Here is a 27479-nt window from a genome sequence, read left to right as displayed (position 1 = left end):
GAATTTAATAAATATGGATTTTCAAATGGGTTCTTTGTTAAATTCTAGGAAACCTACACTTGAATTAGCTCCTGTGAAAGTTCATACGTCCCACGGAACTGGGTGGTGCCTGTCACTGCTTTCTGTGTGATTCAAAATGTCTTTCTCGGACCATTCTTTTTTTTCAAAATATTTATTTATTTATGCATACAAGAGCTAGGGTGCAGGCTAGAGATGCGGGGGGTGAGAGGTTTCACCTGGGAGCAGAACAGGCAGATCTACTGAAATACACTGCTGAGGGGAGGAGCGGGAAAGTCAGGAGAGGTCTGCTGTGCCATGTGGTAGCTCCCTGGCCAGGGATTGAACTCGTGCTGCAGTGGCTGCGGATAGCTTCATAGTGCTGCATCTTAACCCCTTGTGCCACCAGGGAGGCCTCTCTTGGTCCATTCTTCATTCATGAAATGGGCAGGATTGTGAAGCCAGGACCCAGCCAGAAGTCCTTCCTGTGGACAAGGTGCTAGGAAGAAGACCTCAAGAAGAGTCATATTTCAGAGGAAATGGTTAGGATGCTATAAGACAGGGGTCTCATTTTGGTTGTAGATCAGAATCACATGAGAAATTTCTTAGAAATAAAACTTCACAGGCCCAACCTCTCAGCCTCTAGTCTCCTTCAAACTCCATGTTCCCAGGACACCTAGAAAGAGAACATATGTCTTTCCTGTGGCCCATCAGGCCCAAAGGCTCTGCTGCTCATCTACTCTTGTGACTTTATTTCGAGCTTCTAAGCACTTTCCGTCCCAATTTTTGCAAGGAGTCTCACATCCAGTGGGCCTCAATGTCAACGTCAGTTTCTCAGAGAACTTTCCTTGACGACAACCATCAGTGTTAGCCACAGACATGACACCTCTAGAGTACTTCATGTCACCCTGTTTTATCTTCTTCATAGCCACCTGTCTTTCTGAAGAATTTCGTACTATCAAACAACATTGTGTGCTGCAGAGAAATCTCTTATGAAAGCAAGAGTCAGTTGAGTTGATGCAGCAAACGTCACTGTTGTCTTCTTTTAAGAAATTGCCGCCACCACTGTGATCAGTCAGCACTATCAACATCCAGGCAAGACCCTCTGCCAGCATAAAGAAGCTGACTCAAGGAAGGCTCAGGTAATAGTGAGCATTTTTTTTCAGCAATAAGGTATTTTAAAATTAAGATGTGTGCATTGTTTAAAAATCATGCCACTAAATACTTAATGGACTACATACAGTATAGAGTAAACATAACTTGTATGTACAGGGAAACCAAACAATTCATGGAATGTCCTTGATTGCAATACTTGCTTCATTGTGGTGCTCTGGAACCAAATCTGAACTATTCCTGAGGTATGCCCATACTCTCAGAGGTTTAAAATGAAAAAGACACTACCCTAATTACTCAACACTTTTATAGTGCTGGTTATGTGGCAGATACTAATCTATGTATTTTAAAAATATTGACAAATTTAGTCTTCCTAACAGCCCAGTGGAGTAGAGTCTGAGTCCTGGTGATGGACTGTCCCCAGGGCCTGTGCGCTTAGCTTGGGGTACCATATCACCTTCAGGCCAACCCACCCCACTGCCTATTTGTGAATTGGTTATTGACAGTTTACAGACCACGATTCCTATATGTTAGGGGCCTTGCAGAGGAGGGAAAGAAAAATAATAAAGTGTAGGTGCTCTTCTCTTGGAGTGAATTTGAGACAAAAGAACCCACAATGTCTTTAGAAATGGAGCTCTGTATGTGAAAGAAGCTGAAAGCTAGAAAAGCTACAAGAGAAGCGAGACCCACAGAGAAAGAGTCAAGGATCGGTTGTGACATCATTGTTAGAAGCAAGTGTGCCTGGGGTGCTGATGTTTGTGGGATTATAAAGTGCCTTTTGTGTGGGCCCAGTGGGGAATGGATACTTGAAGTAGAAAGTGGAAGAGTCTTACTTGATGGGACTTGGATACTGGGCACTGCTGTGTCCTAAGATGAAATGTGTTCATGTCTGGGTTGAGAGGGCTCACATAAATGGGAAGAAAGGTTAATGTAGGAAATATAAGTGCCCAAACCTTAAACTTCACGGTGAGTTTTCACACAAGAGCGGAAGCTGGAATACAAGGACAGGAGAGATGGCCCTGAGGAGGAGGTAGGGAAGAGGCTGAGGAATAACCAAGGAGACCAAGAGTTTTTGTTAGGGGGAAAAGGATGTCCTAAAGCTAATTCCATGCAGGCTTTGTGGACCCACCCCAGGCCAAAGCCAAAGACACTGGGAACTCCAAATCCCATCACCACCAAAGGGAAGGTGGCTGGGACCTGAGGGTGGGGTTAAGAGGCCAGGTTGACATAAAAGGCAGACACGTGGGCTTTGGAGGGTTCCCCCATTTTGGCTCTCCACCAGCTAGCAGCGTCCGGCCAGCTCTGAGAGTGCCTTTGGGTTTCCAGGTCGGCAGATCGGGTAGGACGCATTAAAGACTTTATTTCCCTATTTTCTCCCTGAGTTGTACATTTTCCTTATTTCTTTTTCCCTTGTAAATAAACCTTTTATTAACCTTTTGTGTGTGTCTGTAGTGGAGTATTAATAAGTCCTTTTTAAGCGCGCGGGTGAGGACCCACAGCCAGGCAACCCGCTCAATATCGGGGCTGCCCTATAACATTTTGACTTACCCTTCTCACCTGGAAAATCCATCTCCTTGGGGGACAGGCTTCCTGGGACAACCCACAGAGCCTGAAGAGTCCTAAGGCTGTCACCTGTGTTCAGCTCCCCTCTCCCGTCCCCCCCACCCTGCCCCCAGCACCATGTGCCCCAGGGAATAGGGATTTTTGAGGAAATACACTTTTTAAATAGGGAGTGAATTTGGGGGGCCTGAGGCTATTCTCCTTCTGCAGTCAAGAAAGATGGTGGTCTTCCTGCTCCCTCATAGTCTCCTGCTGAGACAGGAGGGAGAGGCAGTCGTAAAGATTTTCCAAGTCTCCAACTCCTGATATTTCACTTCCCCTAATTTCCTTACCTGTGTGCCAGAAAGTAGCCGGAATCCCGGACAATTGCTAGGGTTCCTGTTTTGAATACCCACAATTAACCATCTATTGTTGGTGTGGGTAGGAGGATGGACACAAAATCCTCATAGCCTGTGAACATGGGGCTGGCCTTGGAGTAAGCACCCAGAAGGCCCCTAACTCATGAATATTATGATAGGATAAAATCTCGATACTGATTTTGGTGATTTATTCTCCATCTGTGTGGAAGATCATCACAAAAGGGTGTTGCATCTTGTAGCATTTGCCTTCTGCTCAGCAGCAGCCCCTCCTCCCTCTATCTCAGGAATGCTGACCTCAGATCTCTGAGAAGGAGGTAAGCCTGAGTCAGCCTGAATCTTTATCTTGTTTATCTTATTCCGCCTGCTTCAACCTGGTTTCTCCTGATCCCCTCCCCGCTGGATGGCTGTGAAGGGCCAAAGTTCTGACCCCTCCCTGTGTGTGTCTCCAGTCCAGGGTCTGGTTTTGACAACTCAAGAGGGGTGAAACCGGCCCAACACCATACTCGGTTTGTATGACTCAGCTAAGCCCCCCCACCTCTGTCAATCCTCTGGACGTACATTAACCTACCTCTCTGCATAGCATAAAACAGACACCTGTGAGATAAGGATGAATTTGTCCTTCAAGAAATCAGGGAGCATTGCAGTAAGCCTTCACACAGATGAGAAACACAGGCCACTTAACCATGGTCATGAGCTCCTGCATGTCAACAAATCCACCATAAACACAGAGCACAGACCCATGCTGCTGAAATTGAACGCCCTGCCCCTGCCCCAGGTGACTCCCACAGCTTCCTACAACCTCTTGATAAAAAACCCATAGAAGTTAAGTCTCAGTGCTATCACTGCTGTGGCCTGAGCTCAGTCCCTGCTAACCCACATATAGCGCAGCAGACCTCTCCTGCCTTGCCCGCTCCTCCCCTCAGCAGTGTATTTCAGTAGATCTGCCTGTTCTGCTCCCCACTCTGTCTCTGGTGAATCCTCTCACCTCTCGCACCTCTGGCTTACACCCAGTTCTTGTATGCATACATACATACATACATACATATATACATAAATCTTTTAAAAACCCATAGCCCCTCGATCAGGGTGATAGATAGAGGAGTGCCTCCTACCATCCTGGTTGATGCCTTCCAGATATTAAATCTCTCCCTTGCACCAAACACTTGGTGCTCAATGTTTGATTTTCTGCCATGTGCTCAGTGCAAGAACCAACTGTGACCCGCAACCGGGGGAGGGCAAACCCAGCCCAACTGGTATATCTTACCTTCAAGGTGGATTTAACATCACTCCCTAACCTCCAAATAGGTGTTTCTATAGAGCAAACTTTCTAGATATGAAGCCTATGGATGTAGTTTGATACTCTCTTCAAAACTAGCAATATTTGGGACTCAAATCACAGAGAGGGCTCAAGCAGCAGTGCTGACTTTTGAGGAATGCAAGGAACGTTAGAGAATGTTGAACCCATCATCATAGTGTATTTATTTTCAGAGTATTTATGGAGGGGCTATGGCCTAGGACCCATTTTGCTATGTTTTTTGGATGACATTTTATACTAAGTATTTAAATAAAATTCTACAGGGCCTGACCCGTCTTTGCTTCTGGCACTCTCTATCTCCCACCAAATTGTATGGTTCTTTGCAGACACTAGCTGTTACTGCCTTTGTGCCTTTGCTCCTCCTGGAAGTTCCTCCCATACCTCACAGCCCCTTTGCTGGGCTGCCTCCTAGTCACCCATGGTCTCAACTTTGCTGCTGTAATCTCAACAACCTTGGTTCCCACAGTCTGGGTTAGGGATCCTTTCCTTTTTCTTTTTTTTTTCTTTTTTTTTTTTTTTTTTTTTTTTTTTTTCTTTTTTTTTTTTTGTGGGACCCTCGCCGGCGGCCGGGGATCGAACCGGCACTGCAGAGGCTACGGGCAGGCTCGCAGCCCAGCATTCAACCGCTGCACTATCAGGGGAGGCCCAGGGATCCTTTTCTTTTTTTTTTTTTATATTCCCCATACAATTGCAACCCCAAACCCTGATTTTAGCCCCAAACACTCCTTTACCCGCCCCCCCCCAAAAGTGTGTCTCTGGTTCATAGTTGTTTGTTGATTTTGATTTTTTTCTTTCTTATAGTTATTCTTTTTCCTGGTCCCTTATTTAGGTTTTCTAGATTCCTGTAATGAGTGAGACCATCTGGTATTTTTCTTTTTCTTTCTGGCTTATTTCGCTGAGCATGATCCCTTCCAGCACCATCCATGTTGCTGCAAATTGCATGTGTTTATCTTTTTTGAATGCTGAGTAATATTCCATGGTGTATATGTACCACATCTTCTTGATCCAGTCATCTATTTTTGGGCATTTGGGTTGTTTCCAAAGCTTAGCTATTGTAAATTGTGCTGCTATAAACATAGGGATACAGGTGCTCTTTGGAATTAATGTTTCTGTCCCCTTGCGCGCTGGTTGCCCAGCTGGACCTAGGGACGGTTAGCCCTAAAGGTCACTGCAGGGGGAGGTGCAACACTCAGGGATCCTTTTTTTAAGCCTCTCCGGGGCACATCTCCATCACCACACTTAACCTATGATTGGCAATTTTTGTTTTTTGAAAAAATTTATTTATTTATTTATTTATTTATTCATTCATTCATTTATTTATTTATACAAGCACTGGGTACAGTCAGAAGCACGGGAGGGTGAGAGAATTCACCAGAGCCAGAGCGGGGAGCAGAGCAGGCAGACTGATGAAGAAATACACTGCTGAGCGGAGCAGCAGGAGGGGCAGGAGAGGTCTGTTGCGCCATGTGGGACCCTTGCTGGTGGCCGGGGATTGAACTGGCGCTGCAGAGGCTGCGGGCAGCTTCGCAACCCAGCGCTTAACCACTGCGCCACCAGGGGAGGCCCTGATTGGCAATTTTGAGTCTGTCATTGCCCCTTGATTCTGGATTCTTTGAGATATGAGGGACTGAACCTCATTCACCCTTTTTAAAATTTTTTTTAAGATTTATTTATTTATGCATACAAGAGCTGGGGTATAGGCCAGAGATGCCGGGGGTGAGAGGATTCACCAGAGAGAGTGGGGACCAGAACAGGAGGATTGACTGAAATACACTGCTGAGGGGTGCAGCAGGCGAGTCAGAAGAGGTCTGCTGCGCCATGTGGGTTGCTCCCTGGCTGGTCGGGGATTGGACTTGTGCTGCAGAGGCTGCAGATTGCTTCATAGTGCAGTGCTTAACCCCTTGCTCCACCAGGGAGGCCCTCATTCACCCTTTTAATCAGAGCCAGTTTCCTCAAGGAGACTGCAATCTAGTAGGAGAAGGAAACCATCATGAGTATCATAAAATGATTGTATTATGGTGGGTGTGATAAATACCAGAGTCATATAAAAGAGGAAACTGAGGCTGTTACTTGCAAAAAGTCATTCTCAGCTTCTGGGTAGCTGGTCAGACAGGCCAGAAGTTCATCCCCAGACGAAGAAAGTAGTCTGGAAAGGCACCTGAAATCATGCGGGATATAATCCTCAATCTATCACCATAATCAAGAGGCTATGGGTTTTTAAAAGATTTATGTATGTATGCATACAAGAACTGGGGTGTAGGCCAGAGATGTGGGGGTGAGAGGATTCACCATAGACAGAGCAGGGAGCAGAAAAGGCGGATCTACTGAATACACTGCTGAGGGAAGCAGTGGGCAAGACAGGAGAAGTCTGCTGTGCCATGTGGGTCATCTCCCTGGTGGGGGATTGAAGTCGTGCTGCGGTGGCTGGCAATCTCTTGATAGCACTGGGACTTAGCCCCTCTGCCATGAGGGAGGCCCCACCTTCTACATCTTAACCAGGTGAAATGAGAATTTCTCTTCTCTCCTGTGAACCCCCATAGGAAAAAAATATCTAGCAAAATCTTTCTCTTAGGAAACAATATTCTGCTTTATTTCCTTATGTGCTTCTCTTGTGTTTCCGACTAAGTTTTCCCATTAAGTTTCCCCTCCTTGAGAGCAAAGACCATATTTATCTGTGTAGCTCCCTTATTACCTAATTTATGGTAGACACGCAACTATTTGTTGATTAAAAGAATAGCTCCCTTTTATCTGTAAAGGGTCAGGGCCAATGGCCCGAACTCTGAGCCACTCACTAAGCTGGGTGATTGCATAAGTTACTTTAAGCTTGCATGCATCTGTTTCTCTAATGGTGAATAGTAAGTGGGATTGATAGTATGCACCTCGCGAGGCTGTGTGGAGGAGTCAGTGAGCCCTGAGCACTGTATCTGGCCCATTTTTAGCAACTCATCCGCCCCTCCCAAAATGTGTCAGAGCAGGAGCTGCTGTCAGCAGTGCTGACAGGTAAGGAGGTTTCCCCCTCTCTGACCTACTGGCTTCTCCCCACCCCCATGTGTGCTGTCACAGAACCTGCAGTGAGTTGTGAAATCCTCCAGAGTGCTTTTGTTGTCCTCACTATTTTTGTGAATCACTTGGTTTGGGTTTGCAGTTCATGGGGGAGTTTGGGAAATGAAGATTCGACATTGCACCTTCCAGTTGATTTAAGAGATTTACTTATTAATTTGCTTAAATTTTTTTTTCTACAAAAGACATGACTTTAGATAGATTCCTGTTTTTTAAAAAAAATATTTATTTTTTTTTTTTGGGCCTCCCCGGTGGCGCAGCGGTTGAGCGCTGGGTTGCGAAGCTGCCCGCGGCCTCTGCGGCGCTGGTTCGATCCCCGGCTGCTCCCCGGCCACCGGAGGAGGGTCCCACATGGCGTGCAGACCTCTCCTGCCGCCCGCTGCTCCCCTCAGCAGTGTACTTCGGTCCTTCTGCCTGCTCTGCTCCCCACTCTGGCTCTGGTGAATTCTCTCACCCTCCCATGCCTCTGACTGTACCCAGTGCATGTAAAAAAAAACAAAACAAACAAATAAAATAAATAAATAAAACATGCCTCTATAAAAAAAAAAAAAATATTTATTTTTATTTATGCAGACAAGAACTGGGGTGTAGGCTAGAGGTTCTGACATGGTGATAGCACTAAGGCTTAACCTCTAGGCCACCAGGGAGGCCCAGATTTCTGGTTTTTAATTGGACAAAGTTAATGAAAGGTAGATCAGTGATAGCATAGGAGTTAATATGGCCCAGGTCCCTATATCATGTCAACGTCTCATGATTAAGACAGTTTACAACTTAAGTAAGACCAAAATATTCAAGCAAATGTAGATTCCTATAACATGCTTAGTTAGGCTCAAGGTTACACTTGAATAATTCTTAGAAGTATGAAAAAAAAATCCCTTCAAACAATTACTGAAAAGCATTTTGGCCCTTTTAGATAAAAGTGGAAAGAAACTGATACCCAGATTCAGTAGGACACGACATTGAATAAATAAAAGATTTCACTTACATTTTAGCGTCACTAGTATTGTCAATATTTCCTCACTCCTTATCCTTCTGGAAAAGAAAGGCTAAGGACTAGCCCAGGGCTCTGCCTGCTCCCAGCCCCACTTCAATCCACATCAAAGTATGTGGTTTCAGGATTCAAAGTTACATCACAGGGTTAGGTAGATTTTCAGATGAAAGCGGTTGAGATGCTGAAGCAAAAAGAGGTAAAATAAGGTCAAAGGCGGAGTGAGGGGGTGCTGCGCCCAACGAGGGAAAAGAAGGTGGTTGCTATGGTTCTGGTTCTCTGCCCTTAACTCTGCAAAGCTGATGCAGCTGGTCCCCTGCCTGCTTTTGCTGCCCCACACCACAAATAATTTGTTTTAAAAGTTTCTCCTATTTTAAGGGCCCCGCTTGGAGCTGTTGCTTCTTTTCACAGTACCTACATCTGGCACCAGAGAGAGGTCTTCTGAGAAAGGGAGCCTTCCCCAGCCCTGCTTCCTTTCAAGGAGGGAAAAAAACCACAGAGGCCCATCTTGGGTGTCTTCCCAGGCATCGGCCCCTGAGCCTCTGCTCTGCTCACTGCAGCCAGAGTGGGGTGAGGACCAGGCTGCCTGAGCAGGCATCCTCCTCCTGGTGCTGCTGCCTGTTTCCTTTTAAGGACATTGACTTTGTTTCTGTTCTGACAAACAAATAAGATTTTCCGTGGAGGACTGGACAATCAGAGGAACTTGGAGGCAGGATTAGGGGAAGTGGAAGAGAGGAAGATATTTGTTTTCTGTACAGGTTTGCAAGGGGAAAGGGAGAGGTTCAGAAAGCGTAACTGTATGTCTCTGAGCTGGTTTTACATTTCCATTCAGTTAACATTGCACTTGATCATCATCATGCCTGAGTGCACCCCTATAGCCAAACCGGGACAGAACAGGAACCACAGAGACCACACCAAAACAGCACTGGGCGTGTGGAATGCCGAGTTCAGATGTGAAGGAAAAGACGTGAGGCAGTAAAAAAGTTAGCCTTTCTTAATTAGCTTTTTTTTTTTTTAAGATTTATTTATTTATGCACACAAGAACTGGGATGTAAGCCAGAGGTGCGGGTGTGTGTGTGTGTGTGTGTGTGTGTGTGTGTGTGTGTGAGAGAGAGAGAGAGAGAGAGAGAGAGAGAGAGAGAGAGAGAGAGGATTCACCAGAGAGAGTGGGGAGCAGAACAGGCAGATGTACTGAAATACACTGCTGAGGGAAGCAGTGGGCGAGACCAGGAGAGGCCTGCTGTGCCATGTGGGTTAGCTTCCAGGCCAGCCCAGGATCTAACTGTGATGCAGTGGCTGGCAATAGCTTCGTAGTGCTGTCTTTAACCTCTGTGCCACCAGGTAGGCCCCTTAATTAGCTTCTGACATTTGACTAAATCATTGAGTTTATAGAGACATAGAGAAGCAATCCTAACATACTGCATGGTCCCACTTATGTGAAATATTCAGAACAGGCACATTTTTAGAGACAGATGATAGATGAGTGGAGTGGAATCGGGTGGAGGATGGAGAGTGACTGCTCATGGGTGCAAAGTTCAATTTGGGATGATGAAAATATCCTAAAATTAAATTAGATTAGGTGCTGGTACAACCATTGAATTGTACACTTTAAGGGATGAAATTTGTGATACGTGAGTTATATCTCAATAAGCCTATTAAATAAAAACTCCTTTCTTTGCTCCCTCCCAAAATGCAAATTCCAATTCTAAATCTAGGTAAGGGGGAAAATATTTCCTTTGAGGAAGGAGTCACAGATGAATTCAGTTCAACTGAGTTGATGGGTGCTGGGTTCTTCAGGGTTCACTATATTAGTCTTTCTATTTTGGAAAAGTTAAACAAATTAAAAGTTAAACCCAAACACCCAAACTACCTAAAAATGCTGTGAGAAATGAAAAGACAGAAAATGGATGATGGTAAAAGCTGAAACTCACAGATACCACCTGAAGAATGGTAATCTCATTTGGAACCGGGCCAATTAACTCAGAAATCTAGAAGATCTGTAGTTGACAATTTACACCCTTATCAATTTTTCTTTTCTTTATTCAAGTATTATTTTGTAAATGCACAAAAAATATGAGTAAGAGAATGGAGAGGTGAGAATTTTATTTTTATTTTATTATTATTTTTTAAGATTTATTTATTTATTTATACAAGCACTGGGTACAGTCAGAAGTGCAGGAGGGTGAGAGAATTCACCAGAGCCAGAGCGGGGAACAGAACAGGCAGACTGAAGGAATACATTGCTGAGGGGAGCAGCGGGCATGGCAGGAGAGGTCTGCGCGCCATGTGGGACCCTTGCCGGCGGCCGGGGTTTGAACCTGCTCTGCAGAGGCTGCGGGCAGCTTCGCAGCCCAGCGCTCAACTGCTGCGCCACCATAGGAGGCCCTGAGAGAATTTTATTTTTTTAAAGATGAAATAGTAAAGCAATTATTCTGAAAATAACATTCATACTATATGAAAAGATATAGACAATGAAAAGTGGGTCTCGGGGCCTACCTGGTGCCACAGGGGTTAAAGACACAGTGCTATCAAGTTATCCACAGGCACTGCAGCATGATTTTGATCCCCGACCAGGGAGCTGACCCACATATGGCACAGCAGACCTCTCCTGTCTTGCCTGCTGCTGCCTCAGCAGCATATTTCAGTAGATCTACCCGCTCTGCTCTCCACTCTGTCTCTGGTAAATCCTCTCACCGCCCATACCTCTGGCCTACATCCCAGTTATGCATAAATAAATAAATCTTTTTTAAAAGTGGGTCTCGCTCCTACAATACACCCCAAATTTTATTCCCCATCAACAGTCACCATCACCATCAGAAGTTCTTATAAATGAGGAAGGAGGGTGTGCACACAAATTCATCTTTTTTTCTTTTTTTTTTTAAAGATTTATTTATGCATACAAGAACTGGGGTACAGGCCAGAAGTGCGGGGGTGAGAGGATTCACCAGAGACAGAGTGGGGAGCAGAACAGGCATGTTGACTGAAATACACTGCTGCAGGAAGCAGTGGGCGAGACAGGAGAGGTCTGCTGCACCATGTGGATTGCTCCCTGGCAGGCCAGGTATCAAACTCATGCTGCAGAGGCTGTGGGCAGCTTCACAGTGTTGTGCTTAACCCCTTGTGCCATCAGGGAGGCCCCACATTCATATTTTTTCATATATTTGTATATATGGGGTGTAAATACTCATTTAGTGTCATCACAGAGACATACTCTAGTAGTGTGAGAATGATAAAGATTATATTACAAGACAGTGGGGCAGGGGAGTACAGAAGGATTTTTTAATAAATAGATCCTTATAGAAAATACAAGTGGCCAATAAGCATGTGGAACAGGGCTCTCCCTGACTTTACTTCAAAGAAAGGCAAAGGAAAACCTCAGTGGGATACCATTTGTTAACTATGAAAAGGAAAAAGTATTTCACAAATATTTTGGTATGTCAGAAATCAGCCAAAGTCTCAAACCCTGCTGGTGTAAACTGACAGATGAAAGGGAGATTCAGTTACCAGAAGAGGAAAAGAAACCCTGGGTGGGTAAAACAACAAGGGTTCATTACAAAGCTTTCCAAATGTTGGTCTTTCTGTATTTTTCTGGGTAAATTCCCAGAAATAGAATCATTCAGTGAAAGGGTATGGATGTGTTTCAGGCTTATGAGACTGACTACAAATTTCTTTCTCAAATGTTGATTTTTTTTTTCATAAAATTCTTTTTTTTTTTAAAAGAGATTTATTTATTTATGCATATAAGAGCTGGAGTGTAGACCAGAGTTGCAGGGTGTGAGAGGATTCACTAGAGACATAGTAGAGATCAGAACAGGCAGATGTAGTGAAATACACTGCTGAGGGGAGCAGCAGGTGAGACAGCAGAGGTCTGCTGTGCCATGTGTGTCACCTACCTGGCCGGGGATTGAACTAGTGCTGCAGTGGCTGGCAATAGCTTCATAGTGCTGAGACTTAACCCCTTGTGCCACCAGGGAAATCCTCAAATGGTGATCTTAATTTACCCTCCCTTTAGTACTGAATGCCTGGCCAGCATTCAAAAACATGCTTCAAAAATTAAAGATAAAATGGCTACTACCTAGGAGTCAAGTGAAAAACAGCACAAGAGAACTAGGGTTGTACTAAAGCAAATGCTGGAGCATGCCTGGGAATTGGAAGTGCCTGAGAGTTCAGTCCTGGCTCTGTCTTGGCTGGGACAGTAACCTGAGCCAGGACACAACTCCAGCGTTTTGGGCTTCTTTTTGTACAACTGCTAAACGAGAGGCTTGGCATTACTTTTTTATATTTTAATATTTTATAACTCTATAATAGCTTCTTTATAGCTTTAAAAGCTTTGGAAAATTTAACAGAGGAACAGTAATAATTGCTGCTGGGGCCTTGGTGTTCAGTGGAAGGAGTCCTGAGCAGGTGCAAGCATAGAAAATGACCGGGGTCAGTCATGGAGGACCAGATTTGTTCACTGGTATATGTTGTTCTCTTCTAGGGACTCCCACAAATACGTGGGGAGTCCTTTGTCTGGATTTGTGGGTATATATTGGAGTTGGGGGGCTATGCCAACATGTCCAAAACTTGACTCACCTTCCCCAACCCAACTCTCTCACCTGTCAGTAGTACCTCTGGTCTTCAATCAAGCTGGCTCAAAGTTCTGTGTCATTTTTTTTCTTTTAAAGATTTATTTATTTATTTATTTATTTATTTATTTATTTATTTATAGAAGCACTGGGTACAGTCAGAAGTGCGGGAGGGTGAGAGAATTTACCAGAGCCAGAGCAAAGAGCAGAACAGGCATACTGACAAAGTACACTGCTGAGAGGAGCAGCAGGCGGCAGGAGAGGTCTGCGCACCATGTGGGACCCTTGCCTGGCAGCCGGGGATCGAACTGGCGATGCAGTGGCTGCGGGCAGCTTCACAACCCAGTGCTCAACCGCTGCACCACCGGGGAGGCCCCTGTGTCATTTTTAAAAAAGATTTATTTATTTATACATATAAGAATTGGGGTACAGGCCAGAGTTGTAGGGGGTGAGAGGATTCATCAGATAGAGTGGGGAACAGAACAGGCAGATCGACTGAAATACACTGCTGAGGGGAACAGCGGGCGAGTAAGGAGAGATCTGCTGTGCCATGTGGGTAGCTCCCTGGCCGGGGATCAAGCTCTGTGCTGCACTGGCTGCAGCTAGCTTCATAGGCTGCATCTCCCTTGCGCCACCAGGGAGGCCCTTGTCATTTTTGATTCCTTGTTTCTTTGATCTGGACATTGCCACAGCCAGCAAGCCATGAGAACTTATTCACTCAATAGATATTCCAAGCTCCCACTCGCTTAGCCCACACTAATTCTTTCCTCTCACAGCATTTGTTTTCAGCACCTTGGCGTGTCACTTGATTGTGTTATTCACTTGACACGTGTGCTCCTAAGTGTCTTGACATCACCTAGTCTGTAACACCTCCCAAACAAGGATGCATCTCATACCTCTTTGTGTCTCCCTAGGACCACCTCCCTGCTCTCTGCTTCACTGCAGGCACACATCCTTTACATTTGTGTGTCCATAGAGAGTGTGCTTCAGGCTTCTGGAAAGGAGCAGTGAAAAGACAACAACAACCTGACAGTAATCCCTGACTTCATGGAGCTTACATTCTAGGGGAGAAAACAAACTAGTAATTAAGTAAAACGTATTCTATGTTACCTGTGAGAAAAAAAAACGGGAAAGGGGAGTGTAAAGTGTGTGAAAGCAGGCAGGTAGAATGTTGAAATACAGGTACAGTGACCAGACTTTTGAATAAAGTGTAAAGGGGTTGAGAGAATTAGCCTGATCACCTCTGGAGGAAGACCTCTCTGGGAAAAGGTACAGTATGTGCTAAGGTCCTGGAGCAGCTATGCATCTAGTACCATCCAGGAAGAGCAAGGAGACCATTGTGGCAAAAACTGAATAAAACTTGATTTTTTCCTCTGCATTTAAAAAAATGGGGGGTCCTGGCAGGTCAAGCCTATAGGTTTCTGCCACCTGGCAAGGGCTAGAACTGGCACCAAGCTCTGCCATCGAGGAAGGCAGTACAGGGCCTGGGCCAGCCCATGAATCTGACAGCACTGGCAGGGATACTCCCCTTAGATGCAGAGGGCCTGGGCACACCATCTTCCGGGAGGAACCATGGTGGTCTTGTCTTTACAGTGACAAGGGACAGGAACAGTGGCAGCACAGGCTCCCTGCGCATGCTCAGCACTGCCCTGCTGCTTGTCAGCCTGCTGTGGAGGACCTGGGAAACAGGTGCCTTGCAAAATAACCCTTCAAAAGTGAAGAAATCAAGTGCTATGATTAGGTCTCTGTCTTTTAACCAGTCTATGCCTCTGGATTCACAAATGTTTCTCAGTTATTTTTCTTCCCACCTTTGGTGGGGCAGGTTGGCTACAGTGGGCTGGGGTTGGTATTTCTATTCTTTCAGTTTAGTTAGTTTCCATAAAACCTTAGCTGGTTAGACTCTGGTTAACTCATTTCTCCCAAGGGCAGACCTTGTTAAGAAGAGTGCCCTGAAATATTTCACAGTGGTTCCTTGTTTCCTTTCCCTGCTGGAAACACAAGGGGATTTTTCTCCAATAATTACTGGGAAAACTTGGTCAAGCTCTTGGGGGTATAATGCACAAAAACATGCCCCCCCCCCACCCCACCCTACCGCACTTCTGGGTCCTCCTGAAGTTTTAAACTCTCAGACTTGTCCACACACTCAGGATTGCCTCCAGCAACTCACCAATTTCTGTTCAGGATTTTCTATTTGGCCCTGGTTCCTGTGGAGGTTTCTGTTTCAGTATCTTGTGATCTCTCTGATTTGGGGGGCAATTGTTTGCCTTTATGAGCTCTATGGGTCTCAGAAGAGTTGTTGATTTTTCATCATCTTTATTCTTTTGGTTGAAACAATGACTTCTAAGCACCTTTTATGTGGAGTCAGAAACTGGAACACATTACAGTTTTAAAAAATGCATCCTCTAAGCCTCTGTGCTCTATAGGAACCATCTCTCATGCCTGAATTCATCTATGACTCTTCATCTATCTCTTTTTTTAGATTTTGGGATTTTAAAACTTAATATTTTTAAGTAGTCAGTAGATTTTTTTATAGTACAGGGGAATAAAAGAACAAAAGGGTGTCAGCACCCAGTTTCCTTCCTAGAGTAAGAATCTCAATCCTTGCAGAGACAGTTTGTGTATATTCGGCCAAATATGTAGCATCTACCTCCCTCTGTTTTTGTTTGTTGTGATGCAGTTGGTAGTGTTAAGTAAATACTATTCTGAACCTTTTCTCTATTTTTTTTAAAAAAAGATTTATTTTTTATTTATGTATACAAGAACTGGGGTATAGGCCAGAGGTGTGGGGCGGGCAGAGGGGCGGTGAGAGGATTCACCAGAGACAGAGCGGGGAACAGAACAGGCAGAATGACTGAAATTCACTGCTGAGGGGAGCAGCAGGCGAGTCAGGAGAGGTCTGCTGCGCCATGTGGGTAACTCCCTGGCCGGGGATCAAACTCATGCTGCAGAGGCTGTGGATAGCTTCATAGGTTGTGTCTTAACCCCTTGCGCCACCAGGGAGACCCCCTTGTCTCTGTTTTTAAGATAGTTCCATTTTGGTTTATAAGGACATTCTTCATGACTGCAAGGTATCCCATTTTATAACTGCATCATAATGTATTTAACCACTTCCCTATGGATCCATTTAGACTGTTACAAACTATTTATTGTTATGAACTGAACACTCTTGCACAAGATAACCTCACATCCTAGTGATTTTACACACAATAAAGTCTAACTGTTGCATACATTCCTAGACATGGACTGCTCGGTCAAAAGTAGGTACACTTTTCATTTGGAAACTTTTGTGCTCTTTGGAATGTGTACCAATTTGCATTCCTCTAACAGTGGACTTGTCCCCTCACCAGCAAAATTTTTTTTTTCATTTTAATTTGTGTTTTATATATTTGTTTATTGAGACAGCCTTGGTTTACAACCCTGTACATGGTTCAGAAGAATAGGTTCACACCTCTTCAGATACATGTTATCACTAACAAAGTTTTTTTTTTTTCTTTTTAAGATTTATTTATTTATTTATACAAGCACTGGGTACAGTCAGAAGAGCGGAAGGGTGAGAGAATTCACCAGAGCCAGAGCTGGGAACAGAATAGGCAGACTGACGAAATACACTGCTGAGGGGAGCAGTGGGCGCGGCAGGAGAGGTCTGTCGCACCCTGTGGGACCCTTGCTGGCTGCCGGGGTTTGAACCGGCTCTGCAGAGGCTGCGGGCAGCTTCACAGCCCAGCTCTTAACAGCTGTGCCACCAGGGAAGGCCCACTAACAAAGTTTTTTTAAATTTATTTATTATTTATTTTTTTAATAGAGGCATTTATTTATTTATTTGTTTGTTTGTTTGTTTGTTTATACAAGCACTGGGTACAGTCAGAAGCGTGGGAGGGTGAGAGAATTCACCAGAGCCAGAGCGGGGAGTAGAACAGGCAGACTGACGAAGTACACTGCTGAGGGGAGCAGCGGACGGCAGAAGAGGTCTGCCCGCCATGTGGGACCCTTGCCTGGCGGCCGGGGATCGAACCGGCGCCGCAGAGGCCACGGGGAGCTTTGCAACCCAGTGCTCAACTGCTGCGCCACCGGGGAGGCCCCACCAACAAAGTTTTAACAAGTTTTTTGGTCCGTACACAGTAGCTAGGTGAAAATGTGACATGTATGGCAAAAAAAAAATTTTTTTTTTTTTTGCGCCATATTCCAAATCAGGTAATTTACACTGCAGAAAGATAATATGAACATAATGGATGCCAGAGAGTTTCAAAGGGCAATTACAACTAATTAGGTATTGTTACATTCATAGTGGAAAAACCTTATGAATTTAAGGAATGTGAGAAAATTTTTTAGGTAGTGATCTTGACTTGTTCAATATCAGAGATTTCACAGTGGGGAGATGCGATGGGAATGTAATGGGAAATTCTTCTGGAAGAGTTCATACATTGTGCAGCATCAGAGATTCAACTGGGAGAAATCCCTGGTGGTCCACTGAGTGTGAAGGGCCTCCAGCTATAACTTACATCTCATTGAACATCTGTGAATTCATACTGGAAAAAAAATCCCATTTATGCAAGGATTGTGAGGAAACCTTTAGAGATAATTCAGCCTTCCCATACCAGAGATTTCATGTTCGAAGAGAGACTTTTTGAATATAGTAACTACAGGCAAGACTTTTCCCGGAGCCTGCATCTTATTCTATGTCGCAGAGTCTGCTCGAGAGAAAACCTATAATTTAGTGAGTGTGGTAAGGCCTTTAATCAGAGCTTGGGTCTTATTCAACATCAAAGAATTCATTCTGGAGAGAAACCCTGTGAACGTCATAAGTGTTGGAAGGTCTTCAATTATAGTTCATAACTTATTCAACCCCAGAGAATTGTATGGAGAGAAACTGAGTGTAATAAATGTGGAAATGCTCTCTGACTAAGGCTAATCATGATGACAACATCAAAGAATTCATTTCAGGGCAGCCTGTGAATACAATGAGGTGAGGATACCTTCAGCTGTTCCCGGACCTGAGAATCTATGTTTGAAAAAAATAAAGAATAAAAATGTGAGCACCTTGAAGCTACCAGTGTTTTTATTTTGTGATGCAAAACTGCTTACTGATCGCTGTGTGCACTGTCTTGGTTCAAACATTTCTTTCTTTTTTTTAAAAGATTTATTTTATTTATTTATGCATAGAAGAACTGGGGTGTAGGCCAGAGGTGCAAGGGTGAGAGGATTCACCAGAGACAGAGTGGGGAGCAGAACAGGCAGACAGACTGAAATACATTGCTGAGGGGAGCAAAGGGTGATACAGGAAAGGTCTGCTGCGCCATGTGGGTCACATCCCTGGCTGGGGATTAAACTCAGGCCCTAGCAGTGATAACGCTGAGACTTAACCCCTACACCACTGGGGAGGCCCCAAAAACATTTCTTTCTTTTTTTTTTTTTAATAGAGGCATGTTTTATTTATTTATTTATTTATTTATTCATTTGTTTGTTTTGTTTATACATGCACTGGGTACAGTCAGAAGAGCGGGAGGGTGAGAGAATTCACCAGAGCCAGAGCGGGGAGCAGAGCAGGCAGAAGGACCGAAGTACACTGCTGAGGGGAGCAGCGGGCAGCAGGAGAGGTCTGCGTGCCATGTGGGACCCTCCTCCGGTGGCTGGGGAGCAGCCGGGGATCGAACCGGCGCTGCAGAGGCTGCTGGCAGCTTCGTAACCCAGTGCTCAACCGCTGCGCCACCGGGGAGGCCCCCCAAAAACATTTCTTATGTGAGTAATTGATCAAACAGTAAACCTGGAGGAAAGTTTGTCTGTGGTTCCCCTTCAATACCATCCGAAGTGCCACATCAGATGGAAAAGCAGTAGATGCAGTTCTTGGGAACTAATGGAAGCGTTCTGAGTTGTCATGCCATGCCAGTAGCTCAGATGTCCTTGCTGATAAGGGTCAGAGCTCCCCATATCTCTTGTAGTCATTTCCTACCCAGGATGAGGGAAATGCAAGGTAGCCCTGAAATGGAGGGCACTGGCAAGTAGTTTATAAATGGAAAGAAAGATTCTGAGGTGCTGTGAGAAAGAGGCCTCGTGCCACTGAAAGGACTAGGTGGTAAGGAGCTGGGTGAGAATGATAGCAGTGCATGTGGTCACCGGGGCCCATCTCAGTCATGTTCTGGCTCTTTACCTTAATAGAATTACCCTTTAGGATGGTGCATATTTAGGAGGATTGTGCGAGGACACATTTGTGTTTACCTGAATCATGCTCCACTGTGAATCCAGGACTCCGCTGTGCTTCTCATGCCTGCCTACTCCCTCTGAACACACAAAGAGAAGGGCCTGGGCTCCCATGCAGAGACTTTCAAGAGAGACTGCAGGGCCAGGATGAGTGAGATGCCTTTAGGGAGACCCTCGCTCCACATGACTGAGAGTGATGCTGCCTTAACTATTATGCCCTTTGCCTCACTTCTGTCTCTAGTTCTGGTCCTGGGCAAAAGCCCTAAAACCCAGATGTCTTGCTGGGAAGAGAAGGAATGAAAATCTGGATCTTGTGGGGTTTGGGGACTGGAGCAGAGGGAAAGGGATGGAAGGAGGAGCTGAAGGAAACATTTGGGAGGAAGCTAGTGAGGAAATAACTGGAGGAATGGGCTTAGACACAGGGCCTCCGCTGGGAAAACTGAGCAGCTCTGTGACAAGGTGTCCCATCTACAGGGGCACCAGCAATGGGCCTCCTTCTATTCTTTTTTTTTTTTTAAAGATGAGTATTTGACCCAGTGTTTTTTTTTTTTTTTTTTAAAGGCATGTTTTATTTATTTATTTGTTTGTTTGTTCGTTTTGTTTATACATGCACTGGGTACAGTCAGAAGCGCGGGAGGGTGAGAGAATTCACCAGAGCCAGAGCGGGAAGCAGAGCAGGCAGGAGGACCAAAGTACACTGCTGAGGGGAGCAGCGGGCGGCAGGAGAGGTCTGGCGCCATGTGGGACCCTCCTCCGGTGGCCAGGGAGCAGCCGGGGATCGAACCGGCGCCGCAGAGGTCGCCGGCAGCTTTGCAACCCAGCGCTCAACCGCTGCGCCACCGGGGAGGCCCCCTCCTTCTATTCTTTCACTTGCTTATTGAGTGTCCGGGATGCTAGACACTTGGCTGTAGAAATATGCTTTGTTGGACTATTTTTAGGTAAGGAATGGAAGTCTTCAGAAGCTAGTGGAGATAATTAATGGTGCTTTATTGTAAGTACTGAATTTGTTTTTATTATTCTATCTATCTATCTATCTATCTATCTATCTATCTATCTATCTATCTTTCTAGTTAATGACTTTATTCTTTTTTTTTTAAAGTAACAAATGCACTTTTAATTGACTTACAGATAAAAACTACTTAAAAGTTAGTGACCATTTCAGTCCCTAATCTGCTAAAGCTGTATCCTGGCCAGTCTTGAGGAACTGTGTTAACAGGTTATTTTCATTATTTCACTTTATCCAAAGTATTAGAAAAGCAAGGCATTATAAAAGTTTAGGTGAAATGTGTGGCTGGCAGCCCAATCAAGTCCTTTATATTCCATAATTTCCCTTCAGTTCTTCTACTTTGGCGATGTAAAGCTTTCATGGCATTGTCCTTGGAAGTCCCTTTCAGTCCATTCCAGGCATCCACTTGGCTTTGCCTTTGAAGTCCATCATTCCAGGCTGTTCTGTATTTACATCGCCCACAGTTGCTTGTTTGTAGTGGCTATAGATGAACAGCATCTCTTCATCTGTTGGCTTGGTCTTGAGGTTCTTAACTTCCTCAGCAGCTTTGTCAAACTCAGCCTGAGACATGCCGGCTGGATTGCAAAAATTCCAGGAGACCTGCGTGGGGTGGGGGTGGGGGATGGGGGGATGGGGGGGGTGGGGGGTGGGGGGTGAGAGCAGCAGCAGCAGCTAATGACTTTATTCTAAAGGCAAAGGAATAACTTGGCAGGCTGCCCAAGCCCTGCATATTGCAGAGACTTTCAGGACTGGTCCTTGACCAGCCTCTGGGACTTAGCCTCTGAGTCCTTTGAATAGCTTGTCTGGGAAAAGTACCTTTGTATCGCTGAGGTATTGGGCCACACCAGATAGTTTATGCCAGCAAAGTGATGTACGGGGGAACACCTAGATTGGCATGCCAAAGGGCCTTGGGCCCCACTGTGGCAGTTGGACTGCTGCACTGGAGACCAAATAGCTAGGGTCAGTCACACAGGCACTCTGTGATTACTTGACTTGACCGCTCAAGAAACCTTGACCTCCAAGGCTCAGGTGAACTTCCCTGGTTGGCAATACTTTGCATATATTGTCGCTTATTGTTCCTGAGAGGATTAAGTTCTGTCTTTGTGATTCTACTGGGAAAGGACTATGGGAAGCTTGTGACTTTTTCCTTTGCTGTTTTTAACCTGCGTTCTTTCACTGTCATAAAGCATAACTGGACTGTGGTTTTCTGGGTTTGGTGAGTCCTTCCAGCAAACCACCAATACTGAGGGTGGTCTTGGGACCCTTAGTGTAAATACATGCATAGGGGAAAACCAGGAAAAACTGAACTGGCAGACCAGATTACTTTGGATTCAAGGCAGCTCAAGGAGTTTTTTTTTTTTTTTTTTTTTAAAGATTTATTTATTTATTCATACAAGCACTGGGTATAGTCAGAACCGCGGGAGGACGGGAGAATCCACCAGAGCCAGAGCGGGAGCAGAGCAGGCAGAAGGACCGAAGTACACTGCTGAGGGGAGCAGCAGGCGGCAGGAGAGGTCTGCGCGCCATGTGGGACCCTCCTCTGGTGGCCGGGGAGCAGCTGGGGATAGAATCTGCGCTGCAGAGGCCGCGGGCAGCCTCGCAACCCAGCGCTCAACCGCTGCGCCACCGGGGAGGCCCAACACAGAACATTATTTTTAAAACCAATTTGAGGGACTTCCCAGTGGCGCAGCAGTTGAGCGCCGCACTGCGAAGCTGTCTGCAGCTTCTGCAGCGCCAGTTCCATTCCCCGCTGGCCAGGGAGAACCCCACAAGGTGTGGTGGACCTCTCCTGCCTTGCCCGCTGCTCCCCTCAGCAGTGTCTTTGCTCCGTCTGCCTGTTCTGCTCCCCACTCTGGCTCTGGTGAATTCTCTCACCCTCCCGTGCTTCTGACCTGTACCCCAGTTCTTGTATAAAATAAATAAATCTTTAAAAAAAAACTTCAAAAAACAAAAACCAAAAAACAAAACAATTTGCGCCCTCCCTGGTGGCACAGGGGTTAAGACACAACCTATGAAGCTATCCGCAGCCACTGCAGCATGAGTTCGATCCCCGGCCAGGGAGCTACCCACATGGCGCAGCAGACCTCTCCTGTCTAGCCTGCTGCTCCCCTCAACAGTGTATTTCAGTAAAATCTGCCTTTTCTGTTCCCCACTCTATCTCTGGTGAATCCTCTCACCGCCCCCCTCCCCACACCTCTGGCCTATACCCCGTTCTTGTTTGCATAAATAAATCTTTAAAAAAACAAAACCAATTTGAAGTACCAAAGATGAAATTCAAGCAACAACAAAGCAAAAGGAGAACACAAATAGCTCCACTTGTCTATACTCAGCTAATTCTATCCATCCAAGAGTAACTCCACCAGATGTCAAACAAAGGATGTCTTTGGACAGGAAAGTTTAATGGGTCATTGCTCTTAACTATTAAAACATCCCTTTTCTAGAGAAGACTAGTACTCAACAGGTCAGTACAGTGTATTACCTAATATCCCTAATTATCATCCCAGAAAGTCATAAATAAAAAGTGAACTACTTAATAGAAAATACCTCAATAATGTGGTGACTCGATAATGATTTGTTGAGTCATTAGTATCTTAGACTTCACCTCCATTTGTTACTCTCCCATCTCAGAAATTTATGACCTTGAGTCAGCTGTGCAGGTTACAAGCTTGTTGACTAATTCACACAGTGCTAGCTGGAGAGCCTGGTGTGTTTCAAAAACAGACGCTTGCAGGCCTCACCTTATGCTTCCCCCTTCTCCTTTGCAGGTAGCACTGAAAGAAAATGCAAGATAGCTGTGTTTTTACTGTATATTGCCAACCCTCCCCCCTCTCACTCTACCTGTATGACACTCAGACTTCAAGATTTGAGAGTAGTCTTTGTATTTCTTTCACCACCTTCTCTATTTGATCTCCCATTCTTTTCATCTATTTTTTTCTACAGAAGTTTTTCTTCTTGGGCCTCCCTGGTGGTGCAAGGGGTTGAGATGCAGCACTATGAAGCTATCTGCAGCCACTTAAGTGCGAGTTCAATCCCCCACCAGGTAGCTGACCCACATGGCACAGCAGACCTCTCCTGTCTCACCCACTGCTCCCCTCAGCAGTGTATTTCAGTAGATCTTCCTGTTCTGCTTCCCACTCTGTCTCTGGTGAATCTTCTCACTCCCCGCATCTCTGGCCTGCACCCCAGCTCTTATAAATAAATAAATCTGTTTTTTAAAAAAGAAAATAAATAAATAAATAAATAAATCTGTTTTTAAAAAAGAATTTTTTCTTCAAAACAAAGCAAGCAGCCACCTGCCCAGCTAAAGCTCTGGGATTCTGAGCCGGGTGGTCATGTCAGAACAAGCACGACTGTCCTGCCACAGTTGTCACCAGTGCTTCTCACATTTCTCTTTTCTGCCTCCACCAGGGCCCATGTTTCATTGCTGTAGTTGCCAACAGAAATGGCTTGGGATATCTGTTATGATGTTAATTTTTTATGCTGTTTATACACTTACATACTGTTATAATGTGCAGTTTGCATATTTTGACATGTTCCTTGCTGTAGAAAAAAGTCGGCGAATATTTAGAATGGGGGGTTGACCTGCACACTGAATTTTAAGTGTCATTGAAGTGTAAACACCTGATTTAAGACACCCGTCTCTACAAAGGGACAGCTGTGTCAGGCTGACAGATGCTCAGAGGTTTCCTTACTGCACTGGACTTTTCTGGCCCCAGTTGGCCTCTGGTTTGTAGGCTTGTGGCGCCACCTGATGTCCATCCGGGACATCGCAGTGCAGCATGGAAGTAGAAACATGCAAACACCTCTTGTGCCTGTGCCTTCCATGGGTCCCCATCTACTGAATTCCACTTCAGAAGACCTTCCTCACAGACATGCTTTTCTTCTGCCCTTTTCTTCCAACCCTTGCCTACCATCTAAGGAAATCTCTCCTCTCCTTATTTACACTAGTGGTAGCTGCAGCAGAAATTGCTATTATGTCTATTCTGGTTCCTGGCAGGTACTAAACGCCTTTGTAGGTTATCTCAGTTAGTCCTTACAAGACTTATGTGCTAATATTATCCTATTTTACAGGAGAGGACCCTGAAACTCAAAGCTCAGATCCTTTCCCCAGGTACGCAGAGCTGGCAAGGGGTAGAAGCGCCAATGGAGTGTGGGCTGCTTCCAAAGCCCATGCTTTACAGTGGTTTCAACACTGGAAAGTTCTTTTAAAAGTATCAGTGTCTGCTCCCTCAGTTTATTTGGGGGGGGGAGTCCTGGTGTTATGGACTGAATTGTGTCTATGAATTTGTCACCCAAATTCACATGTTGATGTCTAACCACCAATGTGGCTGAATTGGGAGCTAGAACCTTACATGAGGTAATTAAGGTTAAACGAGGTCATTAGGGTGGCTCCCAAGTCCAATGTGACTTAGTGTCAGAGGAAAGACACTAGGGATGCCTAGAGGAAAGGTCAGGTGAGGACACAGCAAGAGAATGGACATCTGCTAGGCAAGGGGAGAGGCTGAAGGGGAAACCAGCCCAGAGGACACCATGATCTTGGACTTCCAACTTCCATAACCATGAGAAAATTAATTTCTGTTGTTTAACCCACTCAGTCTGTGCTGTTTTGTTATTGCAGTTCTCACATATCAACACACAAGGATCTGTCTGTCTGTCTGTCTCTCCTTCCCTCTTCCCAGGTACGTAATTCTAAGGTATATCTAAAGTGAGAATCAGGGCAAACCTAAGCTTTTCCACTGCCTTTGGTGGTAAGCCTAAGAGAAAATTCTAAGAGAAAAGGCACCCTTGGCTTCTGAGTCAAAATAGGCTAGCCACCTTCAGAGCTCTTGGTGTTTCCTCAATAACTATCAGCTCCTTCATTTTCTTTTTATTCAACATCAACAATAAGATATGTAAAATCATATTTCTTATTCTTTCCCCCTTTGTTTTGTTTTATGATTGGGTATTACCAGTGTTGTTTTTATATTGCTCATTGCAAGGACATGTTGTTTCTTTTGTGTTATTGGATAAATAATATTTCTGTGATGTTAGAACTGATCCAAAATTCATAACAATGTTCCAAGGCTAAATAAATGCATTTCAATAAACAATTTTAAAAGGAGGTTAGGGAGCAGCTTTTGTTTGTAGGTTTAAGGATGTCTATATAATCATGTACCTTGGCATGTGTTTGCTGAAATAGTCATTAATTCTATTGAGTGTGAATCTCAGCATCCAGGATGTGTTACTTGGATACTGAATTTAAATTTATAGACTTGTTCCTCAGGGTGGAGGTGACTCTTAGATTTAGTGATGTTGTAATACATCAGACTCACCTGGGAATTATAACACAGATAGTTCTACCCCCATTTTGGACCTTCTAAATCATAATCTGGGGGCGTGGGGAGGGTGGGGAATCTATAATCTGTCTTTTGTTTGCCAGGGGAATAGTCTTATATTTGTGTGTTGTTACTGGACTCATTTTTACGTGATGTTGGCTATTTTGAAAGTATGTGACATAAAATTCATTTTATGCACAAAACATGAAATCAAGCCAATCCTTTCAAATTAAAACTAAATTCTAAGAATCAGTTTGAAAGCTCATGAAGGAAATTGTAAACTGTTCAAGCTAAGGCCTCCTTAACTGATAAACAAATGCCCACCTCCTTTGTGACTGTCATGAGAACTGGGCAGTTGTTTTGATTTGCTTCTGCCCCTCCTGTGGTGATGTTGTGGATTGTGCTGTTATTTTTAAATGTGCTCTTGTTATGTCACAGCCAAGAGGAATGTTAAGAGACATGACTACTAAATGGAAGAGAAAAGGGGTATTAGATAAAAACTAAGGAAATCTGAATGATTCATGGACTTTAGTTAATAACAATGTATCAGCTGGTTTACTACTGTAACAACCATTCTATACTCAAGAAAGATGTTGATGGGAGGGACTTGATATTGCCTTTGCAATTTTTCTGTAAATTTATAACTGTTCTAAAGTTAGAAGTTTGGGCCTCCCTGGTGGCCTAGGGGGTTAAGAGTCAGCGCTATCACTGCTAAGGCCTGAGTTCAATGCTGGCCAGGGAGCTAATCCACACATGGCACAGGAGACCTCTCCTGTCTCAACCATTGCTCCCCTTAGCAGTGAAGACAGAGAGAAAGACAGAAAGAGAGAGAAACGTTTAAAGTTTGCTTAAAATAAATACAGATTTTTTTTTAGGGCCTCCCCGGTGGCGCAGCGGTTGAGCGCTGGGTTGCGAGGCTGCCCGCAGCCTCTGCGGCGCTGGTTTGATCCCCGGTTGCTCCCCGGCCACCAGAGGAGGGTCCCACATGGCGCGCAGACCTCTCCTGCCGCCCGCTGCTCCCCTCAGCAGTGTACTTCGGTCCTTCTGCCTGCTCTGCTCCCCTCTCTGGCTCTGGTGAATTCTCTCACCCTCCCGCTCTTCTGACTGTACCCAGTGCATGTATAAACAAAACAAACAAACAAACAAACAAATAAATAAAACATGCCTCTATAAAAAAAAAATTTAAAAAAGATTTAAAATAAATACAGATTTTTAAAAAAGATTTATTTATTTATACAAGAATTCACCAGAGAATTCCCTCACCCTCCCGCGCTTCTGACTGTACCCAGTGCATGTATAAACAAAAACAAACAAACAAACAAACAAATAAAGCATGCCTCTATTAAAAAAAAAAAAAAAGAATTCACCAGAGACAGAGTGGGGAGCAGAACAGGCAGATGGACCAAAGACACTGCTGAGGGGAGCAGGGGGCAAGACAGGAGAGGTCTGCTGGGCCATGTGGGTTTCTCCCTGGCTGCTCAGGAATCGAACGTGCGCTGCAGAGACTGCGGACAGCTTCACAGTGCGGAGCTCAATCTGCTGTGCCACCGGGGAGGTCCAACATAAATATAGAATTACAAAGATGGTACAAGTGTACTGTTATAATTTAAAAAAAAGATTTGTTTATTTATGCATGCAAGAGCTGGGGTGTAAGCCAGAGGTGCAAAGAGGTGAGAGGATTCACCAGAGAAAGTGTGGGGGGCAGAACAGGCGGATTGACTGAAATATACTGCTGAGGGGAGCAGCAGATTAGACAGGAGAGGTTTGCTGCACCATAGGGGTTAGATCCCTGGCTGGGGATCAAATTGTGCTGCAGTGGCTACCAATAGCTTCATAATGCTGAGACTTAACTTCTTGCACCACCAGGGAGGCCCCTGTGCTGTTATAATTTTAAATGTTTTCATAGGGCCTGTCTCGTCCGCTGCTCCCCTCAGCACTATATTTTAGTAGATCTGCCCGTTCTGTTCCCCACTCTGTCTCTGGTGAATCCTCTCACCTCCCAC

The 27479-nt window shown here is 44.9% G+C and overlaps 1 pseudogene; it reads right to left on the bottom strand.

Moving 5' to 3' along the window:
- Window positions 1-20266: 20266 nt before the first annotated feature.
- Window positions 20267-20763, bottom strand: LOC119232233 (acyl-CoA-binding protein-like; annotated as a pseudogene).
- Between the last annotated feature and the right edge of the window lie 6716 nt (window positions 20764-27479).

This window comes from Talpa occidentalis, unplaced genomic scaffold, assembly GCF_014898055.3.
Source record: "Talpa occidentalis isolate TD23 unplaced genomic scaffold, MPIMG_talOcc4v2.1 talOcc4.7, whole genome shotgun sequence".
NCBI classification, from domain to species: domain Eukaryota; kingdom Metazoa; phylum Chordata; class Mammalia; order Eulipotyphla; family Talpidae; genus Talpa; species Talpa occidentalis.
This window is presented reverse-complemented; position numbering and strand designations above follow the sequence as displayed.